At 32.4% G+C, this 16046-nt stretch overlaps 1 long non-coding RNA gene across 1 annotated transcript in view; it reads right to left on the bottom strand.

The window, feature by feature from the left end:
- Nucleotides 1–1120: 1120 nt before the first annotated feature.
- The window catches only part of LOC120596941 (uncharacterized), an 81941-nt gene continuing 67015 nt past the window's right edge, over nt 1121–16046 (bottom strand). Inside the window, exon 3 of the long non-coding RNA XR_005651272.1 lies at nt 1121–1218. This is a non-coding gene — a long non-coding RNA (uncharacterized LOC120596941). The remainder of the gene's footprint in view (nt 1219–16046) is intronic.

Genomic DNA, 16046 nt, shown 5'->3' with positions numbered 1-16046 from the left:
TTACAAGTGTATTATAGCCCAGTTGCTAAAATTATTTTCCATTGGTTAACAATTTTTAAATCTCTTTATGTGAATGCTGGAATTAACTAATTAAGTAAATGAATGGGAAATTATGGGAACCAAGTTTATCACTGTTGGTTGGTCTTGGAGGTTACAAACAAGCAAAGGAAGAAGTCAGAATGATCCATGTGGTAATGGGTTAAATTGGAGACTAATGGGTTAAAACTGGAGACATCAGTATGAACTCATATTTAGCTTAACATACATACAAATGAATATAAACAAAAATACTTATATTTATATCTATATATTTATCTATATATATTTATCTATATAGATATAAATAGAGGAAGGACTGGAAGTTAAAATAAGAACTGTACCACATATAATTTGAACCTATTGAATGCCGATGCCTAAGATAAGACCTAAACAAAACTATGTATTGGTTTTAGAAAACTTAAGAAATCTTTGACTATTTGAACAGAAGGTTATCTGATAGAGGTTGATGTTATTTGACAATTATAGTCAAAATTTTTATTGTCAGAGTGAGTATATGAGTTAAATAAACTCCTTTACAGAATGAAACTTAAACAAGGTATAATCTTATTTGGGCATGGCTTATGTTACATGAACAATAGTTAATTAGTAGTAACAAACTAACAAAATAGTGAGATAATAGGATATTAAATAATTATTTGAAAACTTATTTAATATCTATACCCCATTAGATTATAATCTTCATACGCCATGGGCTTTTTTTAACCACTACATTTTCAGAACCCAGCACATGGCCTGATAAATAGAAGGTACTCTCTAATATTTGTTAAGTAACTAAATGACATAATAACTAAATGAATATAATATGTGAATACGTCAGGAAAAATTAGATTGGTCTGTGGTAACAAATGGTCTCCAAATCTCACTGTCTTAAAACAAAACTTTTATTTATTACTCATGATGAGTCTACTGTTGGTTTGGATAACTCTCAAGAACAGTTGTCATTCATCCAGTAACTCAGCAATCCAGGTTGTTTAGCTATTAGATCCATCACCTCAAATATGAGACTTTCTTCATGATTAATACAGAAATGAGAAATGAGAAACTTGAGACTTACCCAAGGGTGTTTCATTGCCTTAGCCGGGAAGGAACACATGTTATTTCAGTTCACGTTTAATTGGTCAGAACTAGTCGTATATTTCCCCTTAAGTGCAAGGGACTCTGGGAAACACAAGAAAGGAAATTTAATAGTTGGTTAGCATCATTGTCTCTTTCTCCATAATTATGCAATAAAAGTTAGCAGAATGTATACATGAAGGTAATGAAGACAGAATAACTGAAACATATATATATATATATATGTTTATATATATGTTTCAGTTATTCTGTCTTCATTACCTTCATGTATACATATATATATATATATATATATATATATATATATATATATGTGTATATATATATATATATATAAATTTAGTCCAGTGTCTGGCATTTGACATTACCACACATCTAATACCTTCAGCCATTTTAATTACTGTAAGTAACTGGTTGTTTCCTGTTAAGATTGGTTTCTAGGTTATGCAATTTTGCATTTTTCTAGGTTCTAAATTTTTAATTCCTTTTCACTTTGCAAGTACATAATGATACTGACATTTTCCATCAATAGCTGTCTTTATAAACCCACTCTGTATAAATCATCTGCTTTAATGATGTTCACTTTTATCCTTCTTCATTCAAAGTCCATTATGAAATGTAATAACATAGGAACCAAACAGCATATGAGTTTCTTTGATGGCCACATTTATAAGAGAAATTCTACTTTATAATTTCATTCTTCAACTTTCAGATCAGTTTTAAAGGAGACTTTGAAACTGAGCTTCTTATGTCTTTGAATACAAAACCAATTTGTATTTTTAGACAGACATTACCTGAAACATTTATTTCTTTAATAATTAATTTTTTATAATAAAATCAAGCATGTTTCTGAAAGAGAAATAAAAGAAGTATTATAGAGAAGGGCAGAGAGCAGGTAAGATTTGTACATGTCATAAAATGAAAGAAACGCTAATTGGGCTGCTAGAACCAAAGTGCAATTAGATTCCTATATATCCATTAAAAGGAAATTTTAGCTTCATTCTTTTGTTTTAAGCTTTCTTTTCCCCCAGCATATTAGGAAATGTAAATCCAGTGTTGTATTTACAAGCCTGGGGTCTCCGAATCTTTGTAATTCTCTTAAGGGTAATAATGTTTATTTTCAATAGTTCATAAAAGCTGATGAATATATCACTTTCCCCTAAAATTATACAAGCCAACTGAATGAAATTACTTACTTTAGAATGTAGTTAATGTAGTGATACTGGTTGTTTTAAGTGTAGTATAGTAAGGCATTCTGAGTGAATTTCAAATCCTAGTTCCATTATTTATAATCTGGGGTACCTTGGGATAATTAATTTTTCAGATCTTCAGTTTCCTCATCTATAAAATGGAGATTCTAACAATCACACAGCACAGTTTTGGGGATTAATGACATAACTTACATAAAGAGTCCACATATCTGTATCTGTCTTTGTCAGCTTGGTAGCTACAACAAAATACTGTAGACTGAGAGGTTTAAACAATAGACATTTACTTCTCATAGTCAAGACCTTCTGTAAATCTATTTACCTCCCAAGAACCTATCTCCAAATACCATTACACTGGGGTTTAGGGCTAAAACATGTGAAATTTGGAGATATTGTATTCATTTTATACAATAAAGTAAGTGCTGACCCCCCATCATAAACTTTTAGTTGTAAAAATTAATTGTAGCTAATCATTATAAACCATGATATTAGGGAAGTTAGAGGGCTTTAAATCCAACTATTATACAACCTAGTAGTTATAAAAGTATCTTTCCAGCTTTATGGAAAAAGTGATAGTTTAATTGGACAGACTAAAAAATAATTTATGACTCTCCAAATTAAAAGAACACTATGAAACTGGAAAATTCAAGAAAGCAGGACACAAAATATTGCATAACCCTCTGGTCTTCCAGAAAGAAAAGAAAAACAAAATGAAACAGGTGTAAAATTAGAGAAATTGGTCTGAAGGCCAATGTCTTCTAGATTTGCACAGTATCGACGTGTAGTAAGCATGCTTAATGTTTGTCATACTTGTCATATAATATTATTATAATAAATATAACCTCCTAATATAATATTTTGAGTTGTTTGTTGAGTTTTCAAGATATGCTTAGGCATATTGCATGCACGTATATGGGACAGTAATACCCTTGAAACAAATTATATGTAGGAACAGTCTGGCACATAGTAGGTGCTGAAAAGGCATTTGTTTCTTAAGGATTTGCTTAATGATTTAATGATTTATTTAATTAAATATAAAAGAGGACTATGTGACACAATGCAATTTATATTCCCAGCAACTGAACTGCAGAAGAACCTCTTGTTCACCTTCTCCTGGGGGCCTGGCGAGGGTGTGGAAATGAGCACAGTGGTGGTGGAGGAAAGAGTTTCCTCTGCTTGGATCTGTAAAACTAGTCTGGTAAGGGAACCTAGAAGGTGGGTGTATTAGATTACTGGGGCTGCCATAATAAAGTTCCATAAACTGGGCAGTTCAGAAAAACAGAAATTTATTGTTTCACAGTTCTGGGGACCAGAAGTCCAAATCAAGTTGTTGGCAGGGCCATGCTCTCTCTGAAGGCTCTAGGGAAGGATCAGTTCCAGGGCTCACTCCTAGTCTCTGGGGGTGACAAGTATTCCTTAGCATGTAGACTGCCTTCTCCCTGTGACTCTTCACATCATCTTCTCTTTTCGTGTGTCTGTCTCTTTGCCTGACTTTTTTTTTTTTTTAAATAAGGATACCAATCATATAGTTTAGGGACCTACTCTATTCCAGTATGACCTCATCTTAACTTTAATTACATGGCTAACGACACTATTTCCAAATAAAGTCACATTCTGAGGTATTGGGGTTTAAGATTTCAACATAAGAATTTTTTTTAAGGGACATAATTCAACAGTTGCCTGAAGTCAATTTGCTCATCTCAGAATTAGGCCAAAATTAAGATATCTCTAATGTAGAGCCTTTTCTATGACAGCACATTATACTAACATTTGACTCTTAGGAATGTTGATATGCATGTGTAAATCCTGAATATGATCCCACTAGGGAAGCTTAATAGGGTTATTGTTTAGAAAAAAGTATCAAATTCAATATTACTGAACAAGACAGGGCATGAAACAGAATGAGGCTGAAATAAATAAAAATCACAATTTTCTTTCTGTACTATACTTTATATCCTTCATAATGTGGAGTATGATTGGGAATAAGCATTAATTGTGGGATAGAAGAGAAATAAAAATATGTTGTTAGATTGCTAAAGAAATTGCTTTTTCCTTCTCTTTTCCTCCCTCCACTCTACTCTCCCTCCACTTTCCTTCTTTTTTCTTTTTCTTTATTTTTTCTTTACTGTATATAATATCTAGGACCATAAGAAACTATCAGATGACTTTACCAACTTTATAATTACTATTATTACCATAGCAATTAAGTACCATAGCCGCTTGATCTCCCAATATCTGGCTCTCCGCCTGCAATTTATCCTATGTCACTAGCAGTTATAAATGGTAATTATGATGCCATTTAATGCCACAGATTACTAATATCCTCCCCCCCCCACCATGAAGGTGAATATTTTCAGAGTTTGCCTTCTGCTTTCCTGGGGCAACTCCTGGTACTCCTTATTATTATCAGTCAGGACCTAAATGAGAAACAAATAGCACAGACAGGACTTTTAAAGGAGATATTAATAAAGGAACAATTTAACTGTGAACGAGGTAAGGTAAAAAAAAAAAAAAAAGAAATGAAGAACTACCCCCATGACAGAAGGAAGTAGAGAACCATTATCACACCAGGCTTAAATGTGTAAAGAGAGAAAGCAGTTACTGGAACATAGAAAGTGTGACTACAGCACAGGGAGAAGGAAAAACAACAGGACATCTGAAATCTGTTTGAGGGACTCAACCAATACTGAGACCTGATTGAGAAGGAGCCAAGGATCAGATCTCATTCTCCCCCTGCCCTCTGATCTCCGAATGGAGTCTCCCATTGGCTGAACTCATCTGGTAGCCAAAGGCAAGAGCCCAGTCGATACAGTACATGTGGGTCATATTTCCAGAGAGCAGAGAAGGATAGAGAATGAATAAATATCCTTTGGAGGGGCAACTGAAAAATAGCCATCACACAACTGAAAGAAGCAAAAGCATTCGATTAGTAGGAATGATGCTGAAGAAAAAATGTCAGGTATGGAACAATGTATATATCATAACCATAAGTTACAAAATGGTTACTAAAACAGGATTTTATAATTAAAGTTCACGTAGATATATAAACTAGAGAGAGAGAACAAATGCTAATATTGGAATTGACTTTCACTCTACGTAGAGAGACGAATGAATTAGAGAAAAGTACCTTAAAAAATACAAACAGGAAAATAAATATCTTTCTAGCTGAAGTCCATCTCTTGAGACCCAAGTTGGTCAGTCATTGTATGGGGGAAGGAAGCACGTGGGCAAATAAAATTATTTTCAAGAAAGGCACAGAGAGAATTATCAAGAATTCGCCTAAAAATATTTGATTCACTATTCAAGGTTGAGATAGGGCATGTGGAGAAGAAACACCATCATGGATTAATTAATTCCTAAGGACTGGGGAGAGTTTAGGAAGTCCTACATTTACCTCAAATGTTGTATATCATTTTCACAAGCCTCTTGTATAACCTGCTAAGAATTATGTGTGATATCCAGGTAAACTAGATTTGTAGTTTGCATTAGCCTCCCTGTCTTTCCATAATGAATGAGTCAAGAATCCACCTAAGGAAAGAAAACATGAACGAAAGGCTTAGTGTTTATCTTTGGGAGGGGCGGGGGGAAGGATATACTTGGAAGACTGCATTGCGCTATACAAACTGACTTGGAGATTTCAGAATAATAAAGGGTCAAATGGGTGGTGGCGGCTACTGAAAACAGAGGTGATGAGACCTCTGTGACAGTCTGTGACAGTGGTGGACGGGGAGGACCATGAGAAATTCAGCACGCACCCCTTCTTTTACTCACATTTTCTCTAATGCATTTTCACTTTTCTAATGTTTTCTGGAGTCACTTAAGTATTTCTCCAGGATCAATTTTATTTTCTGAAGACCTTTAGTGAAAAACTTTTTCTTTTCTGTTTTGAAGCTTGATAATTATTAGATTAAGGAGCTTTCATCCCACAGTATGTATTTTATATTTTTAAATTAAGTTTATAAAATATGAGCTCCTACTTATTTTTCTAGCACTGTTTGTACCTCCCTTCTTTCATTGCTTTCAGAAGAGAAGTTATATGTGAGTCATTTCATTATTTTTCTTCCTATCGCTTTAAGCCTTAAGAACTGTTTTTGCATTAATCTAAAGAGAAGCTTCACACTTCATTTACTAACTACACATTAAAAAGAAATTTTTATTTCTACTGCTGAATATAGACCAACACCAATTTCCCATTAGGAGTGAGAATCTTTTCCTTAATACCCAGAACATTCATAAAGCTTTCTATAGATGTTTTAATATTAAGTGGAGAAGGATTTTATTTTGAAAATAAGAAAAATTTTCTTTTCTTTCTGTTTATTTTCAAAATCAGGCAGATTTATCTCCTTGTTTATATATTATAATCTCTATGCTCATCCAGTTCCACACATAAGCAGGTGCCAGAAAAAAATGTTCCTGCACTTTATATTCTCTCTTTCTATATATATATATATATATGCGCGTATGTACATATACACATACATATATAGACTCTGCCATACAGATATATGTATATAAATAGATAAAATTGCTTACTATCTTATTAATAATATATATTATTGCTTATTATCTTATTATGTATGAGGTATGGAGGATACAGTGATGAAAGAAAGGAACATGGTCTTTATCCTCAAGAAGCTTATAAACTTTATCTTTTTAAGTTGTTCTCTTTGATTGTCTTCTTTTCTTCTCTTTGATTGTTCTCTTTGTCTTCTTTTCTTGCCTGCTTCTCTAAGATATTGAGAGAATATAAAGAAACAGGGGTGAGGGGCTTATGTGATCTCCTAAAGAAGGGAATACTCTGGATCTTAGAGACTTGTGTATTTTGGTTTCCTGAGAAATGTTCCTTTTATTGCCTGGTTGCTGCTTGTCTGACCTGTATTTGCCTCTGAAGCTTTTGGTGTAAAAAACTCAGAGCGTATTTATTATTTCACAGCATCTGTGGGTCAGGAGTTTAGGTACAGATTAGCTGGGTCCTCTGAAAGGCTGTAATCAAGATGTCAGCTGAGACCTTGGTCTCATCTAAGGGCTGACTGGATCACTCAGGTTGTTGGCATAATTCAACTCATTACAACTGCAAGACTGAGGGCTTTAGTTTCTTGCTGTCTGTTGGATGAAGGCCACCTTCAGCTCCTAGAGACCACTCACAGTTTCTTTCCATGTGGAGTTTCCCAGCATTGCCAATTGCTTCCACAAACCCAGCAAGATGGATGTTACAATCCTATGTAATGTAACTACATATTCACTTATACGTAATCATGTACATCCTATCACTTTCACCATATACTGTTTTCTAGAAGCAAGTTACAGGTCATGCTCATACTCAAGGAGAGGGGATTATCCAAGGTCAGAAAGGCAAGAGGCAAGGATCATGTATACACATTTAATAAATATTAAAATACTTTAATATAAACATAATTTCTATATTTTATGTTTTTAAGTCAAAAGAAATACTTCTAGAAGTCCGGGCACTTATTTATTGTTTTATTGAATTAAAATTAGCCCATTCTCTCTTGACTAAATGAGAAAAGAACTCCAGATTCAATTTTATAAACAAAATGCTTTTTTCCTTGCCCTTAGTGTAATTTATTGCTAGTCAGAGAATTTATTCTTATAGTTTTTTTCATAATTTTATGAAAAAATTATGAAAAAATTTTGGTACTACATATCTCAGTTCAACTGTGTCTTATTGAGGCTATGTGAATATTTCAAGTCAATAGAATATGGACAGAAACAATATATGTCATTTACAGGTCTTGGGGAAAAAAATTTTCCACATAATCTACTTTGTTTGTTCTATAGACAGTGGCATCAGAAGATCAACAGAGTGTGGGTCCTGAATAACTTCCTTGAGTAAAGCACTCTTATCTACCCATGCCTCATATACAACATACTGCACTGTGGAAGCAACAGACTCTCTGTGTTAAGGTCACCGAGATTTGTGTATTGTTCGTTAAAATAGTTAGCCTACCCTGACAAGCACATAAACAAAAATTACTATTTTTTAAAGATGTAAAGTGAAGATAACCTAAGTATTTCAGATGATAAGGAATTTAGTTAACGTCATGGGTGTAATATTTAGTTTTCTAGGTAGAAAATTATTACAGGCACTGCCGACACATGGAGTCATCTTCATTTCTTTTTTCCCTTTGCTGTATTTGGCTAAATACAGCATATTAGAAAAATATTTTTGAAAATAGTAAAGAAGAAAGAAGAAAAATATTTTCACCATCTTCTAGGTTTTAGAAGATGCACAAGTATTTTTTTTCTTATGTTTATGAAAGATGATCGGGGATAAATTAATGTACCCAGACAAATGCACTGTGTTGCTCAGATGAATGTTTCAAGTCTTGTGTCTGTGGGGGTCCTAAATAGGTAATAAAATTGGAAATAGAACTTTTTCCACGATTCCCATTTATATGCCCTATCAATGAGATCAGACTAGCATCAATTATTTCAAAGGTACTGTGCCCATTACATCCATGGGGACTTACCAACATGGTAGATTTCACTGTCACTGCATTATTTCTCCTGTAATAGACTACTTTTCCTTTTTAAAAAAATTTTATCATACTAGTTCTGGCTCTTTCACCTGCCCATACTTCATTTCTGCCTTGAACAATGATAAAAAAAAAAAATCTTTTAAGAAAGGAACTAGCAAAGCTTAACTAGAACATACCCTCAGATAATCCTCATTATAAGTAAATACAATACATTGTAGGCATGACTTTTGTGAACTATATAGAGTATGAATTCATGACTTATTACTCAATTTTCTTTATAGTTATGGAATTTTCATCCTATAAAGTTTAAGTCTATAAATAAAGGATCAAACTTCAATACTAGAAACAATGATACCATTGTGAAAAAATAGTGTACACTTGAGAACTGTTATCTTTGTCTTTTCTATTGATGAGGTAGAGGGCAGTGCGACCCGTCCTTTGGGAAGAAGAGGGCAAGTCCCCCAAGAATTAAGAGAGACCTTAAGAGAACCACTCATAGAGACTAAAGTTGCTTGTGGAAGAAAGCAACTAACTTTAACTTCAGAATGATAGCTTCAATGCTGTATGAAACTACTGTGAGGCATATGGGAATTATTCAGAGAAACTGAAAACTTGATGTGTCTTCTGGAACTTGTCACCCATATGGATTCGCTTCCCATCTAAATAATTTTGAAAGCAGAAGCCTTAATAAACCATCCTGAAATGGCAAGACAATAGAAAAGAGAATAGGATAGCTTCAAGTTCCAGATTTTGGTAAAGTTGGAACTTGATACATGAGCTTTACTTCCATAAAATGAACTGTAAAATAAAATAATAATATTATTTTGTTATAATTATCAGGTAAGGAATAAGAATTGGGTGGAGAATGGCAGAATGTTGATAACTGTTAATGAGTACTTGGAGTTCATTACATTATGTACTTTGTATACATTTGAATTTGCAATGATCTCCTCCAGTTTACATTCTTATTACCTGTCTCTTTCCTTTTGACTATAAGCCCCACAAAAGGAAAGATCTTGCTCACCTTATTTGCTCTTATATCACAAATATCTAGAATAACTTCTGGTGCATAGTAGGTTTTTAAAAAATATTTACTGAAGTAGTGTTAATTCAAAGCTGAGCCATGGTGGACAGGAGAATGTTAGCAGTGATTGCAATCATTCTCTCTTTCAGAAGGGCATACATGGAAAAACAAACAAATGAACAAACAAACAAACAGAAAACTAGGTAGCCAGATCTCCTTGAAAATATGCTATTGATAGACCTCTTGACACACACACTAATGTTATTTGCTAGTGGGAAAGTGCAACTATGAAATGCTTTTAGCAAGATGTGTTTGATCTTGCTAGATTTGCTTATGCTATACAATCCTGGAATTACTGGATTTGCTTATGCTATACAATCCTGGAATTACTGGATTTATGGGACTTAGCTTCCTAGACTATGACACATAGTTCTCTAACTATAGGAGAATAAAAGGGAGATGTTTGAAGACCAGAATAGCTCCCTTTTACGTAGGTGATGTGGCTGCATTACATTACTCAGAAAACTCATATATATATTACCTCTGGGTCAGAGAACATCCTAATGCTACAAGAAAGACCAAGATTGCAGCCCTGGTTATCCCACATTTCTCTCTGCTTTGATCATGCCTTGTGAATATTCTTGAAATGGTTAGTAAAGCTGAGTAAAAGGTAAGATCCCTGATTCTTATGAGTGTAAATTAAAATTCTATTTATGCCATCTCACCAAGGCAGCTGGTCAGTATTGTAAGAGTAAGGGCAAAACTGTTGACCTGAGGCTGCTTGTAAACACAATACACATGACGACTAGGGGAAGGATGAATGGGACTAAGTTTACCTTTATCTGAGAGAGCCTGAGAAATCTCCTAATTGTCATTTAAAATTATGCTTGCATATTCTTTCTCTCTTATACGGTCCAATTTAATTTCAAAATATTGATAAGGTTGCTTCATAATTATATTATAAATTGGGTATCGTTCAATTAGAGTTTATATAATTATCTGATAAGTAGAAAGCAAAGAGCAGGTAATAAACTCATGAATAGGTCTCTGAGGATCTATATCTTATATATGCATGAATTTCACCCTTTTTTAGGAAAACAAATTTACACAATTTGCAGCATTAAATTTCACACATGAAGCACAAAATTGCATACTCTCATAGCATAAATTTGTCTTCAAATACATGATTTTTCATAAGCCTTCATTAGTAGTTAAACGGAAATCACATTTTTATTGTTGCAAATAATAATCAGGATTGTTATGCATACTTCTATTTTACAATATACTTTCACAAATGTTACCTCATTTGGTTATTACAATAATTATATTAGAGCAAATATTGTCCAAATTTTATTGATTAAAACATTGAATTTGTGAGTCCAGATATTTTAATTCCAAATGTGAGACTCCTTCTAGTTTATCAGTATTCCAGGTTAACTCTTAACTTTGGAGGAATGCATATAAATACCTTTGAAATTTGCATAATCTGGTTTGGAAATATTTCCTAAATATATAAAATATGTTCTGCATAAATTTATTCACAGATGTACTACTTATAATAACAAAAAATGAAAATAGTCTAACTGCAGAAATAACACATGGATTTATGATACCGCATTTATTAAAATGATGTCTACAAAAGTTGTAAAGGATAAGATAAATTATATGTATGTAATGATAAGTGAACCAAGTAGTAAGCCATGTGTGTATATATGTGTATATAAAATTAATTAAGTGAAAATAGGCATAGGAAAAAGTGTCAGAAAATAAAATAAAAATATTAAAGATTTGACTCTTATTGTTAACCTAAATTTTAATCCTCCTACTTTTTAAATTTCATTTTTATAAATATAATAATTTCATAATTAGAAAAATACAGTACATGAAAATATGTAGAAATTTTACATTAGCACTTTTACATCTTAAATAATGGGTTATCAACTAAATGAAGTATGGCAAAATACAGATTCATATCAACCCAATGATACCAACGGAGATGGTAGTTCACCAGTACATATATTTGTGTTATAATACTTAACTTTAAAAATAAGCTATTGAATGGTGCTCAGAATAACTACATGAAATATAAAATGACATAAAAGCATGTGGAGTCTGGCATTTTAAAAATGTGACATATTAGCAATAAAACAATAGATCGATGAAGGATACAAGCATAGGCCTGTAGGCAGCAAAGTTAAGCCAAATATATAAATCCTTATGAAGTCTTAACAGAGAGTAATAGAAAAGAACTAAGGGAAAAGAAACATAAAAGATGAGAGCAGCATGATATGTTTCAAATCAGTCTATTACAATATATCATATGGAAAATGGAAAAAGAGAGCCAAATAAAAGCAGTGAAAGTTAAAAACTAGACAAAGGAAGAAGAAAGAGTTGATAGACAATTCTATGATCTTAAACATAAGAGCGTTCAAATCCTTTTATGTGACTGACTTCTGTAAGTGACTGTCCTACCTCTTGGTGAATAACTCTGACAAAATATCTCAGCATTCAAACATGATCCTTTCCAGTTATAAAATAATGCTAACTTTTGCAAGAGTTTCTCATTTTATTTTTGGTGATATCAATACCTTGTAAACTCTACACTTAAGTTTTTGTTTTCTACTGTAATACTACATAGAATATATATCACCCTTTTATTTTTATCCTGCAGCTCTCCTGATATTAAAATAAAACCAATATCTTCCTCTCATTTCTTTGTGTTCAAAATCTCCAGGTCGTTTAAGTAGTTCTCATATATACTTTTAAGGTTCCCACTACTCTTTCCTTTTCCATTTGAACGTTTACTCTAGATTATCAAGGTCTTTCTGAAAATGTAGTTCCCCACTTTGGCAAATAAATCCATGTGTGAATTTAGCAAGAAGAGGTTGAGAGGGACTATAACTTCCCTCAATCCTGATACTAAGTTTCATTACAGTGTAGTCTCAAAGTCTGTTAGCATTTTGGACAACCATTTGACCTGGTTCACTGATAATATCCTCTCTTGTCTTTTCCTCTCTTGTAGCAACTAACTTGTATTTCTCCATGTCTTATTTTTATAGTGATGATAAACTTTTTTTTTATTAATTTGATCTTCTGTGTCATTGCTTAACACATTTTATGTTCTGCATGTGAGAACATAAAATATGTCTCATTCTACTTTTCAAGGAAGTTGTCTTCTGTATGATGGGGTTCAGTGCAGCCTGCCCCAAAATGTGCCACTTTGGCATATTGATTATTTTGAATTAAAGTTACATGAAAAACAGCTAGTGTAAGAGAGACACTCTGACCTTCCTCTCTGTCCCCCTGAAAACAGAAAATGCATCTCTCATGTTAAAGGTACTTTCCCTTTACCAAGAGGGAGAAAGACATCTTTATCACCAGAAACAAGGAATTTAGGACGCAGAAGGCTAAACAAACTCTACTTAGTTTCTTCACTAATTAGTACCCAAGCCTAAGTTTGTCATTTCAGTTTGTCAGAAATTTATTGTTTCTTTTTCTAAAAGGTATAAAAGCTGCCAACTTTTGTCACTCATATTTCTATTAGCTCCTGTACATATGAAATTAAAATTTATTTTTCCCCTGTTAATGTGTATTGTGTCAGTATAATTATTAGACCAGCCAAAAGAATCAAGATGGGTAGGGGAAAAGTTTCCCTTCCCTGATACATATATTTAAGCTCTCATATTTGCTCCCCATTTAGTAGATATTGTTCCCTATTTTAAAATAAGTAACAGATACAACTTTTGGTAGCAAGGAATAAAAGTAATGCTCTGCAGAAGTCACTAACTTGCTCCATTGATTATCAAGTGATTTTTGTTTTGTGCATATGATCCTGGTCCCACATGAGTAAATTACTTAAGGTTTTCATCTTGTCTACAAGAATATTTTGAGAGATTTTGTTTGAAATTACTTCCTGAATTTCATATATTCTACATCCACCATATTTGCTAATGCATTATCCTAGTATTCCTTTCAGAAATAAGGAAATGAGGCTAGTTTGTTTTGATTTATTTAGGTTAGTTCATGATGGCTCTCAGTTATCACAATTTCTCTTCCTAAAGCCTTATTACCTTTCATTTGGAGATTTTAAAATACGTATATGAGGCTCAAGCATTAATTTCACTTCCCTCTGCTTTCTAAAAAATAAGGATTACTTTTGATGGCAATTATTTTTGCATTTCTCCTTGTCTTCAAAGTTACTATTAGTAGTAAAAACTATTACTTATTAAATTTATAGTGTTTATTTAATTTTCAAATCATCCTTTGCAATAAATTTAATTTTTCTCCTTCATATTGTATGTTATAGTTGAGGAGATAAGCTTAGAAAGTTAGCCTGGCAAAAGACATTCACCAAATCTGGTTCTCTGATGCCAGATTCTGGGTACTTTTCGCTTCAAGATAATGGACTCTTAATGGTCACTGCATAAGCTTGTTCACAAGTTTCTAAAGCAGCTAGAAAGGTACACATTATCTTTACACACATACTGGATTTTAGGTTTTCAGGTTATTCATCTGAACACTATTTCCCTGAAAATGAAGGGATATTAGGTCTTCTGTTCTTATTAATTTTTCTACTTGTCACAACTAACCAACCACAAGCCAATGCTAACTCCTTTGTGGTCTGTGCCTCAAACATAATTGTAAAAATTTTTTTTGTCATATACAGTCCTTCCACAATTCTTTATCCAAACTTCTTAAATTATATAATGTAATTAGTAGAGATTTTTGTCATTGTTTATCTGTCATGGGGCCATTATTCTTATATGCAATATACATTATATTCTTTTAAGAATATATCCTAAGCATATGTTTGTACATTCATGCAAGGTGAACCTCATGTAAGTGATGATATTGTAGTACTGATCATCAATATGAGAGTAGAAAATACTAGGTAGCCATTAAAAAGAAGATTGATCTGTATGTGCAAATAGGAGAGGATCTCTAAGGTATATTAATAGGTGAGAGAAGTAGAATACAATGATAGCTAATCTTTATTTTTTTTTAATTGAGACTATTCATGTGAATTTACACATTTTATCTTCACAACAGACCTCTGAAGTATGTATTATTATTATCACGCACATTTTCATAAATATGGAAACTGGAGCACAGAAAAATTACATAATTTCCCATGGCCACATAGATAGCAAGTGGTAAAGTTTGGATTTCTACCCAAGTCAACTGTATTACACTGACTCGGTACTAACAATTATATGTAATATTGTCTCCTAAGGCTACTAAATAGTGCATATAGTGAGTTTTACTCATGACAACATAATTAAAGTAGCAAATATTATTTGTATGCATACAAATAGGTATATATATATATACATATATATGTGTGTGTGTGTATATATATATGTATGTATGTGTGTGTGTATATATATGTGTATGTATATATATATATATACATACACATATATATACACATATATATATATATATTTTTTTTCCAATTCAACAAACTTGAAAAGGAAAAAGATAAATTGATTTGAGTGGAAGAACATGATTATATATATATATATATATATATATATATATATATATATATATATATATACAGAGAGAGAGAGAGAGAGAGAGAGAGAGAGAGAGAGAGAGAGAGAGAGAGAGAGAGATGCCTGCACAATTTCTGTAAGAAAGCACAAGAAACTCTTGTTAATGATTACCTCCAGAGGTGAGTGTGGTAGTCTAGAAAGTACGGAGATTTATTTGTTTCTTTCTTGAAAAAAAATGAGAGATTCATTTGGCACTCTCTGAATGTTTTACTATGTTCGTTTAAGTCATATTAATAATGGTAACAAAAAAGGGTTTGTGTCTGAAAGATTGCTTTAAAAAGTTTCCCATGTATTACATCTAGTAATTAATCTGTGAAACTTTAGAATAATTTCTGGTAGAAGAATGAGATCTATACAGCTTTCCTATGAAAACTTTATGTTGCTTAGAATATTTAGTATATATTTTTTCCAATTTCAGGTACATGTATTAATATCTCTAGCTTTTCTTACCTGCTTAATCTAAAGTATAAAATTAAATACTCAGTTTCTCCAAAGGCTTCATATACTTAAATTTTACTAATAAATTTTTTTTCTTCAAATTGAATCCTAATTAGAATTTTTCTTGTTTGTTTATTTAGCTATTTTTTTTTTTAATCAAGAGATTAAACTGTAAGGAGTATAT

Source organism: Pteropus medius, unplaced genomic scaffold (assembly GCF_902729225.1).
Source record: "Pteropus medius unplaced genomic scaffold, Ma_sr-lr_union100, whole genome shotgun sequence".
NCBI classification, from domain to species: domain Eukaryota; kingdom Metazoa; phylum Chordata; class Mammalia; order Chiroptera; family Pteropodidae; genus Pteropus; species Pteropus medius.
This window is presented reverse-complemented; position numbering and strand designations above follow the sequence as displayed.